This window comes from Kogia breviceps, chromosome 12 (genome assembly GCF_026419965.1).
Source record: "Kogia breviceps isolate mKogBre1 chromosome 12, mKogBre1 haplotype 1, whole genome shotgun sequence".
NCBI classification, from domain to species: Eukaryota; Metazoa; Chordata; class Mammalia; order Artiodactyla; family Physeteridae; genus Kogia; species Kogia breviceps.
The window spans coordinates 39,478,671-39,489,825 of record NC_081321.1 but is presented as its reverse complement, the minus strand read 5'-3'; the positions used below and the strand labels follow the sequence as shown (position 1 = coordinate 39,489,825).

General features: G+C 43.2%; 1 protein-coding gene across 9 annotated transcripts in view; it reads left to right on the top strand.

Annotated features, from left to right (window-relative positions):
• Positions 1 to 10,640: 10,640 nt before the first annotated feature.
• NCKAP5L (NCK associated protein 5 like) overlaps positions 10,641 to 11,155 on the top strand; it is a 30,739-nt gene continuing 30,224 nt past the window's right edge. For 6 of the 9 annotated variants that reach the window (XR_010835805.1, XM_067009250.1, XM_067009252.1 and 3 more), the window contains exon 1: positions 10,659 to 10,742. The gene's annotated coding sequence lies outside the window, so the exon portion shown is untranslated. Of the gene's footprint in view, positions 10,743 to 11,155 lie in introns of all 9 variants that reach the window. The other 3 variants (XM_067009254.1, XM_067009253.1, XM_067009249.1) reach the window with 2 other exon arrangements.

Genomic DNA, 11,155 nt, shown 5'->3' with positions numbered 1-11,155 from the left:
TAAGCCCCACTTTCACAATTCCAGATTAATATTTTTCCTGTTTTTTAGTCATATTCCCCTAGATAGTTCTTTGGCACCTCAAATTCAACATAACCCAAAAGCAAACTCATTACCCTCATTCCAAACCTAATCCTATCTCAATTGTTGGCATCCACCCATTGCTCAAGCTACAAACTTCAGTTAATTCTCATTTATACTTCCCACATTGAAATAGTCACAAAGGCCAGTGAATTCTACCAATAACATGTAAGTTCTACTTATTTCATCCATGTCTCTGATGCCTACCAAAGGTCTCTATGTTAAGTCCTCTACCCTCCAATCCATTCTGTCTTGCTGCTAGTGTTCCCTTTCTCAAATATCTAGCTATGCTAGTATTATGCTTAAAAACCTTCAGTGGTTTCCTAGTGCCTAGAGTCCTGTCCTTTATCCAGTGCCTAGACCAATATTGTTCAATAAGGTAGCCACTTGCTATTTAAATTTAAATTAAGGAAAATGAAATAAAATTTAAAATTCAGCTCCTCAGTCCTACTAGCCACATTTCACGTGTTCAGTGGCCCTGTGTGACTAGTGAGTACCTTATTGGACAGCACAGATACAGAAAATTTCCATTGTTGCAGAAAGTTGTATAGGACAGTGCTAGTCTTCACGCCTTTTCTCTACACATCAGCCACACTGAACTTCTTAGCACAAACTCCTGTTTCCCTTCTCTCTCCCCCAACTCTCCCACTCCGCAACGTGGTTCAACTGTTTGTCCTAAAAATGGCTCAGATGTTATATTTTCTCAAAAATCTTCCCCAACTCCTATAGCAGTTTGCATTTGTTACTATATTCTAGTGAGGACTTTGCATAGAGGCAAAGTGTTATCACAGTGTTTACCTCATCATATTATAATTGCTTCTGTGCCTCTTCCCCACCACCAGGAGACTGAGCTCCTCAAGCCCAACTTATTTTTGTATACCTAAGCCTAGCTCAATGTCTGACACATGGCAGGCAGCTGAGAATTACTTGTTGAATGAATATATGAGTGAACAAAAAAGAAATGCACCCAAATTCAAGTACTGAGAAGAAAAGGGAGATATATGATTGGGCAAAAGACGGCCCAGGATACTGTAAAAATGGGGAGAAATTAGAAAGTTGAGAGGAGCATAAGGTTAGCCTTTGGCATGGATTTTTGAGTTATGTTTCCCAAACATCTTTGATATAAGACGTCCACTTCAAGGCCTTCATTATTGATAGTTTGGGAGAGGACAGTGGATAAAGACTAGATATAAAAATTTGGAAGTCATTTACATAGAATGATTAAGATTTAATGAGTAGTAAATTCAAACAATAAGTGGATATAATACGAGGGGACAAGATCCTAGGTTTGGGGGCTGCTAATACTTCTTGAGTGAGGAAGAAAGGAAGAACCAAAAGAGGTCTGGCTAGGGCTTCCCTGGTGGCACAGTGGTTAGGAATCTGCCTGCCAATGCAGGGGACATGGGTTCGAGCCCTGGGCTGGGAAGATCCCACATGCCATGGAGCAGCTAAGCCTGTGTGCCACAACTACTGAGCCTGCACTCTAGAGCCTGTGAGCCACAACTACTGAGCCCCTGTGCCACAACTACTGAAGCCCATGTGCCTAGAGCCTGTGCTCCATAAGAGAAGCCACTGCATTGAGAAGCCTGTGCACCACAACAAAGAGTAGCCCCCGCTTGCCACAACTAGAGAAATGCCGTGTGCAACAATGAAGACCCAATGCAGCCAAAAATAAATAAATAAATAAATAAATAAATGCATTAAAAAGAAAAAAAGAGGTCTGGTTAGAAACAGGAAAAAAAGAAAACAGAAAAAGATAATAATATAGCACCGTGTGCCAGACAACATAACTTTTAAAATCCTTAACCCTACGGGGTAGATACTATTATCATCCTCATTTTGCAGATGTTGGAACTGAAGCACACACAGGTTAAGTGACTCTCCCAAGGTCACATACCTTGTAAGTGGCAGAGCTGGGCTTACTTAGGCAGTGTGGCTGCAGAGACTGGGCCTTGTCTGCAATGCCTTGAAATGTCATGGAAATCAAGACAGAAGAGACTCCAGAGAGCCAGTGTAAAAGAGCATGGGCTTTGGAGTTAACTGTGCTTCCTCAAATTATGTGTTCAGACCTGGGAATAAGAGACCCAGCCAGGCCACTATTAGCTATCCCTGATGTTCTTAGAATTCCCCTTGCAGAAATCAGGCCTAATTCTAGGTTGAGTACCTAGTAGCACCCCTGTTACTGCCTACCAGTTAAATAGGCACATACAGCAAACATAGACACTCTTATGTCTCCATAAGTCCTAACTACCTTCTTACTGTACCCTTGACTTGCCAGCAACCCTGACCTTACCCTGAATTCCCAATCTGCCCCTAGCTTTGACTTCTGTGTAGGACCTCAAAAAAAGTGGGTTTCATGCTCAGGAGGTAGGGATTCCAAGGCCAACTCTAGGATGTATTAAGATCCCAAGATCTATTAGATCCTCCTCAGCCTTCTGGGATTGAGTTTGGCCTGGGAACAGAGCAGTGGAAAGAACATCAGGTTTAGAATCAGGATCTGCCAGTAACTCATTGTATGACTACCCTATTCAATTCGTTTAACCTTTCTGAGCCTCAGTTTACTTATCTGTACAACTGAAATAACAAGACCTTCCTTTTCTTATGCCAAATGTGCTAAAGGATATGACGGTAATTTGCAGAATATGGATTGTTAAAGTGCTGTTACATTCTAAGCATGCTACAGACCACAATCATGCCTGTTAGATCAAAGACTTATGAGAAAAAAATCTCATCTCTGTAGAAAACATGCATCTTCCTATTTCAAATAATTTATTTTTTAAGATGAGGGAGTAATAAGTAGTTCAACTTCAGCCTACAGAGCATTTTAAAGGAAGCAGTGCTGGGAGGGAGAGTGATCGTTGCTAGTGGAAATGAGGTTTATGATGGTCGCAGAGTGATAACAGTGATTGTAGACGTGAATTTACCTACTTCTCTGTAGATCTTAAGAACATTTTTGAAACCTTGTGACCCTGCTGGTGCTCTCTCCCTTCACCAAGGCAGTGCAAAGAAATATATATGGTTCTGTGGCAGGCTGAATACTGGTCCTCCAAAATGTCCACATCCTAATCCCTGGAACCTGTGAATCCTACCTTAGATAGCAAAACGGACTTTGTAGATGTGTACAGTTGTGTAGATTAAGGATCTTGATTAAGGATTAAGGATTTTGAGATCAAGAGATTAATCTGGATTATCAGGGTTGGCCCTAAATGTAATCACAAATGTCCTTAGAAGAGGAAGGCAAAGGGAGATTTGACCACAGTAGATGTCATGACAGAAGCAAGAGGTTGGGGTAATGTAAGTAAGGGCTACAAGCCAAGAAATGCAGTTAGAAAAGGCAAGGAAATGGATTCTCTCCAGAAGCCTCCAGAAGGAATGCAGCCCTGCCAATACCTTGATTTTAGACTTCTGATCTGTAAGAGAATAAATTTGTGTTGTTTTAAACTACTAAGTTTGTGATGATTTGTTACAGCAGGAACAGGAAACTAACACAGGGACTCTGACTACAATGAGACTAGGCTACAAGCCAAGCAGCAGCGGTCCCAAATAACTCCTGATGGCAGAAAACAGCCACAGTGACCAAAGGAATAGGCTGGGGCTCCATCTACATGGGTAACTGAGGAATCTTCGCTCAGTAAAAGCTTTGGGAGATCCTTCAGCATCTGAACCTGACCTCTTCCCTCCAACATTTCTATTGGCTGAGCAGTTAGTTACCTGACGTGTTGGGAGGAACTGTTGTATTTGAAGTCCGTAGCTGTTAGTTTCAAAAAAGATGTGTAAATAGTGCTTATAACCATGAGGTCTCGGTACCAAGAAGGTAATGATTGTATAATGGCCTAGGAGAGCCCTTGGAGATGGTAAGAATATCTTTGGCTTCAAGAAAAGATCATCTTTATCTATCCTCAGAACAGCCTAATTTAGGAACCAACACCAAACATGACAAGAGACTTACTGAGGGACAAGAATGAAGAATGGTCCTGGATATACTTTAAATATATAGATATGTAATCCAGTATATTAAAAAAATTAGTATGTCAACATGCAGTCAATATAAATACTAATGAGATGTAGTATTTTTTAATACCATCTTCAAAATCTAGTGTGTATTTTATACTTACAGCTCATCTCAATCTGGACTAGCCACATTTCAGATGCTTATTAGCCACATGTGGCTAATGCTACACATTTATGGCAAATCAAAAAGTAATTTATCAAGTTCCTTCTATATACCCAGCATGCTTTTAGCTGCTGTGGAGGGTAAAGAAAAATCAGTTAAACAAACCGGGACTTCTAAAGGTTAGATTTGATTCTTTTAGCAACTATGTTAAAGTTGAGGAGAAAAGGAGAGGCTCATACATGGTAGCATGTGATCATGTGAGCTTCAGAAAAGGAAAAATCTTTGTGGACTACAATGGACATGGAAGAATTTCTGGAGCGTATGGGATTTGAGCTGTCCCTGAAAGTCATATCTGCAGGTTCCGCATCCACAGATTTAACCAACCATGGATCAAAAATATTTGGGGAAAAAAATGCCAGAAAGTTCCAAAAAGCAAAACTTGAATTTGCTGTGCACCTCCAGCATAGCATTTACATCGTACTTACAACTATTTATGTAGCATTTACATTATATTAGTTATTATATGTAATCTAGAGATGATTTAAAGTATAGGGGAGGATGTGCATAGGTTATATGCAAATAGTACATTTTATATGAGGGACTTGAGCATCCATGGATTTTGGTATCAATTGGGGTCTTGGAACCACTGCCTATGGCTTCCAAGGGACAGCTGTATAGCTTTTGCAATGATAACAAGAGGGACAGGAGCATGGCCTGTGAGCCATGTAGAGAGGAACCTCTCTGCAAAGGTACACAGGAATGTGTTTTGTACATTGAAAACAGAAAGGACTGGCTGCTATAGAATGGAGGTGTCATTCTGAGCAGCAGTGAGAAATAACAGTGGTCTTTGCCATTTAAATAGATTCTGGATGGAATGTTTATTATTTTAAATATTTTAAAATTAATTTTTATTAGGGTATAGTTGCTTTACAGTGTTGTGTTAGTTTCCGCTATACAGCAAAATGAGTCGTCTATACATATACATATATCCCCTCTTTTTTGGATTTCCTTCCCATTTAGGTCACCACAGAGCATTGGGTAGAGTTCCCTGTGCTATACAGTTAGGTTCTCATTTATTATCTATTTTATTTATTTATTTATTTATTTATTTATTTATTGTGGTACGCGGGCCTCTCACTGTTGTGGCCTCTCCCGCTGCGGAGCGCAGGCTCCGGACACGCAGGCTCAGCGGCCATGGCTCACGGGCCCAGCGGTCCGCGGCATGTGGGATCTTCCCGGACCGGGGCACAAACCCGCGTCCCCTGCATCGGCAGGCGGACTCTCAACCACTGCGCCACCAGGGAAGCCCTATTTATTTTTTAAAAAGAGAAACCCTTCCTGTTAAGGCATTTGTGCTTTTTTTAAAAAAAAAAAAATTTATTTAGGCTTCGCCATGCAGGATCTAGTTCCCCCGCCAGGGATTGAACCCCAGGCCCCTTGCATTGGGAGTGTGGAGTCTTACCCACTGGACCACCAGGGAAGTCCAGTTATCTATTTTATATATAGTAGTATATATGTGTCAATCCCAATTTCCCAATTCATCCCACCCCCTTCCCCCCACCGGTAAGCCATATGTCCATTCTCTACATCTGTGTCTTGATTTCTGCTTTGCAAATAAGTTCATCTGTATCATTTTTCTAGATTCCACATATAAGTGATATTATACGATATTTGTTTTTCTCTTTCTGACTTACTTCACTCTGTATGACAGTCTCTAGGTCCATCCATGTCTCTGCTGGATGGAATATTTAAAGTAAAAAGAAAACCATAAGCATACTAGAGAAAAAAGGTAATTTAAAAAATTAGAGTACGTCTTAAACACACACACACAAAAAGCCATAAAGAAAAAGATCAATAAATTTGACTACCTAAGGCAAAGGGAAAAAAAAATTCCAATAAACTCACATGACAAACTCCCAACTAGGAACACTATTGGCAATACATGTGACAAAGGGCAAATTTCATTATAATACAACCAACTCATATATCTGTTAGAAAAAGACATTCACAGAAAATGATAATGGCAGATAACACCTGAAAATTTGTTTAATCTCTCGGGGTTCTTTTTTGTTTTTTTTGTCTGCGTTGTGTCTTCCTTGCGGTGCGCGGGCTTCTCATTGCGGTGGCTTCTCTTGTTGCAGAGCGTGGACTCTAGGCGCATAGGCTTCAGTAATTGTGGCTCTCAGGCTCAGTAGTTTTGGCTCGTGAGCTCCAGAACTCAGGCTCAGTAGTTGTGGCACAGGGGCTTAGTTGCTTCACAGCACGTGGGATCTTCCCAGACAAAGGCTCGAACCCGTGTCCTCTGCACTGGCAGGCGGATTCATAACCACTGTGCCAACAGGGAAGTCCCATACTCCCTGGCTTCAGTTACCACCTATGATCTGATGTTCCGATGACTCACAAATGTCTTAGTCCAGATATCTCTTCTGAGCTTCAGAATTATTTATCCAACATCATCATATATTAGTACTTCCCAACATTTCCCACATCATGGCACGCATAGAAAATGATGGTGTTTTCGTGGCAGTCCACCTTACTGAGACTGCTGTCTGTTGGAGGGAGCTTGTGCTGCTTTGAGGGTTGAGAAGATCAACATGCAGCACATCTGTAACCTCTTCCTGAGGCACAACAGTTGGGAAGCTCTGACCTCTTGGACAGACATTTCCACTTGGACGTCTCCCAGGCATTTCATTGTCAACATGTTTGGAAGAGAGTATATCATCTGCCAAACCTGTTCTTCTTCAGGTGTTTGATATTTCAGTGATTGGCCCAGAGGTCTTGGCTTAGCACTCTGCTTCCCTCCACTTCCAAACCCAAGACCTCCTGACTTTAATACTATTTATTTCTTGAAGTCAGCTCCTCTCCATCATCACTATCATTTTCCTAGTCCAGAGCACATTGTTTCTCATTTTTCCCAATTACTACAAAAACTTTCTGTCTGGTCTCCCTGACTTCCATTTTGCTCTGTCTTATCTGTTCTCTACACTGAAACCACAGCAATCTTTTTAAAATGCAGTTCTAATAATGACACCCCCTTGCTTAATACCATTCAAAGGCTCTGCATTGTTTTTAGGATAAAGTATGATCATCCCACTACTTATCTTTTCAATCTTATTGCTTATCATACCCCACATGAATTCTTTATTAGGTAGCTAATATTATAGGCACAGTGCCTGGGATACAGTAAAGACTCAATAAGAATTTTCGAATAATGAAAATGAGGAGAAAGGGGTTCAAGGACCTAAGCAGATCCATCATATCTGTACCAGGTATGAGGTTTCAAAGCACATACTGACAATGCTGTCAGAACCCAAGGAACATGTTGTCCTATGTAGAAGTAAGCAGCACCAGCAAAGATCTATTCCTATTCAGCAAATGGACCAAATAGTAGCCTCTTCCCAGCTCCTTTCTTCCTCTTAGTGAGCAGGAAAGACATCAAGAATGCACTCAGAGGACTTCCCTGGTGGTTCAGTGGTTAAGACTCCCTAGTCAGGGAACTAAGATCCCACATGCTGCGTGGTACAGCCAAAAAAAAAGAGAATGCCCTCAGAGTCAATCCAACCTGGAGAATAGTCAGATTATTAAAATCTTTTGAGAGGTCAGTTACCAACCTGACCATCTCCTGATGTCAGGAATTCTAAACTGGGGTCAGTTCATCAACCAATGTAACACAGTAGCCAAATGGCTACAATGCCAAACTGAGGAATGAAGATGCTCCAACACTGAATGAAGGAACACTTAGTATTGAAGCAGAGGACCCCATTCAAAGTACTGATGTGAGCAGTGAGGGCATGGTTCTCTGAGATGCCATCTACCAGTCATTCATCAGCACTATCTGCACCGTTAGAGCATGCCACCAAACTGGTTTGTTACCAACAGCTTGCAGCAACCAGAGACCTAAAAGGCCTAGCTTGTTTTGTAACATAGATAACTCAAGTAGAGAACAATTTATGATTAGTGGTATATAACAAGGTGGAAAACCAACATTGGAACTTCAGTGTAATTTTTAATAAGTGAATAATACCACTAAGTGTGGTAGAAAGCATGGAGCAATGGTAGCTATACTTCTTTCACCTCCTGTCAGTGAAGATAAAGGTCTGTGAAGCATAGAGAATCTGCCCAAATCTGAATGTCTAAACTTTCAAGTGTGCAAGAGCCTTTAAATTAAGGAGAATAGGTGCTTGTTCTGACAAGTGCAGATGTTCCAGCTGTGTTTATTAAACAGGGGCGAACATCTGAATGTAAAGTAAAAAATCATCTACATGGTTTGTTTGCTTCCCAAAATTTAGTTATTTGGAAACATCCAAAAATAGTTAGAAATGCCTGACAGACTCTTAAGGTTTTTCTACCCCATGGTTTTGGAATGCAACAGATTAGTGGACTTTTACTGGACTTTTAAGCCCTTGGAGGAAACGATCATGTCTAATTTTTGTTGTAAACCCAGGACTGGGACATGGATTCCTATTCAATAAATGTTAGATGATTGAATGAATAGAATTAATCAGTGCTGCAGGATTCCAAAGATGCCACTAGCTATAATCAAGAAATAAGGTGAGCTTTCTCAAAATGAAAACACATTCACAAAAAGATTTGCACAAGATAGTTAGAGCAGCCTTATTCATGATAGTCCCAAACTGGAAACACCCAAATATCCATCAATTGGAGAATGGACAAACAAATTACAATATATTCATACAATGGACTATTACTCAACAATATAAAAGAATAGACTACACATGGTTGAATCTCAAAAACGTTACTAAGCTAAAGAATATAGACACAAAAGAGTACATACTGTATGATTCCACTTATGTGAAATTTAAGGACAGACAAAACCATGGTGATAAAATTCAGGAAGTTGCAGGGGGTGGGTGTTGGTAGGTGCAGGGTAATTGACTATACAGGGGAATGAAGGAATTCTTTGGGTTGATGGTTCGGTATCTTGTTTGGGGGGGTTACATAGGTGTATATATTATTGTTGAAATTCACCAAACAAAACACCCAAGATCTGTGCATTTTCTTCTATGTTAAGGATAAATCAGTTTCAAAAATTGTTTTAAAGCAAAGGTGAGAGAGCTGGTGGGAGTAACCTCCACGAAATCTTCTAGGCTCCAATAATCACTATCCTCAGGCACTCCAAGATACCTCTATACTCAAGAATCCAAAATGACTTTTAAAAGTCACCTGTCCTGTCAAATCCATATTCTCATTCTGATCTCCTCCCTACAAAACTTCCTCTGTTAACTTCTCTGACTTCCCACCCTACCAACGTTATCTGCTCACTGTCCCATGCAGATAATCTGCTTTTCCGTACGTGAATCTCCTTGTGTCCTTACTTCACCTGGATCCTATTCAAGTTCTCTCTGCCCTTCAAATCCCATTTTAAATTAAGGATCCTCCTTCAGAGAGGCACTCTTGGTCAGTTCTAGCCAATTTGAGCACTCTATGTTCCCTGATCTTTTATGTTCATTTATTGGATAATATGGTGCTTTAATACATCCTGTGTATACCCGCAATAGAAGCAATTTTAATAAAATGGGCAGAGCCTGTGGCTAGGGGTCCCTTTGTATTTCTCCGCAGAACCCTTTCAGAACCTGCACTAAGGGGCCAGATTGTGAAGATTATATGGTATCCAAACAAGGGCAAATAATTGTTTAACCAAGGACCTGTGAGACTGATATCGAAGGGAGCTCTGAGGCCCTGCTGGGGCCTAGGTGGGCTGTTTGCTTTTCCTCCTTCAAGCACGCAGTTAGTTCAGCAGGGAAGGAACTCGCCCCCACTGAGACAGCAAGTGGCTGAGAGCAAGATTGTATCCTTTTTCTGGTCAGCCTTCCTTCCTCCTCAACCAGTGAGGAAAAGGCCAGCACTGCTCTGAAAGGCGCAGAGCCTGTTCCCAGCGCCCAGGTTTCCATATTGCTGGAAGGACCCGATCTGGGAGGAAGAAAAGGGAGATGGGAGCATTTAAAGCCAAACAGTCACTCAAGCCTCTTCCCTTAGATTTACACCCAACACGTATGCAGGAAGGCAAATTACAAACACCGACGCTCACAATCACATATACACGTGCACGCCCAGCCCTACAGAAACAGATGCGCATGCCCACGGGTCCGCGTGCACCTACTTAGTTTTCTCTGCTATAGATGCCCTCATTCCACCCCCGCTCGGCCCAGCCCGGCTTCTCCTACCCCGGCACTGGGGAGGTTTACCGGGTCCGACCCGGCCAGGTCTGGGAAGTATGTTTCGCTATAAGGGGGAGGGGAGGTCCTTTCCTCCAGGGCGGAAGCGGCGCACTCGGGCCGGGCGGACCTAGTTCTCGTCCTGGGAACATCTGGAGGGGGCTGGGAGGGGCGCGCATCCAGGATGAACGTGGATTGGCTGCGCGGCGGGGAGGCGGGGTCTGAGCGAGGGGCGGGGCTCACTGGCCCCTTTAAAGCCTTGACATCAAGAGGCGGCCCCAGCACCCCCCTTTTTCTCTGCCCCCCTCCCTCGAGCCGCGGCCATGGACCTGGCGGATTCGGCCTGCCCTGGCCCAGCTCAACACCTGATTTCGGTGAGTTCTGGGCCCACTTGCGATTTAAAGGGCGGCGAGTGGGGGGTCTGTAAGCCCGGGCTGGGGGTGAGAGATATGGAGGGTAAGGCTCTCGTGGCAGCCTTGTGTCGGAGAGGACGGCGCGGCTTCCTGCCGGACCTCGCTGGCCTCCCCTCCCTCCCGCCTCACTCACGCCGAGGGGTCCGGCCGCGACTCTGTCCACCCCCACCCCACCCCCTCCCGCCCCTCGCGCCATCCTCGCGCACACTCCGTGGCCCCGGAAGGGAAACTTTCCGGAGAGGGGGATGTTCCGGGGGCCGGTCTACCGCCCCCTTTGAAAGCACTGACCTTGCCCCAGCTGCGCACCCCACCCCACCCGCATCCCATCGTACGGGTGCCGCTTAGCGGTGCCGGGTTGTTGCGCGGGGGAGGCT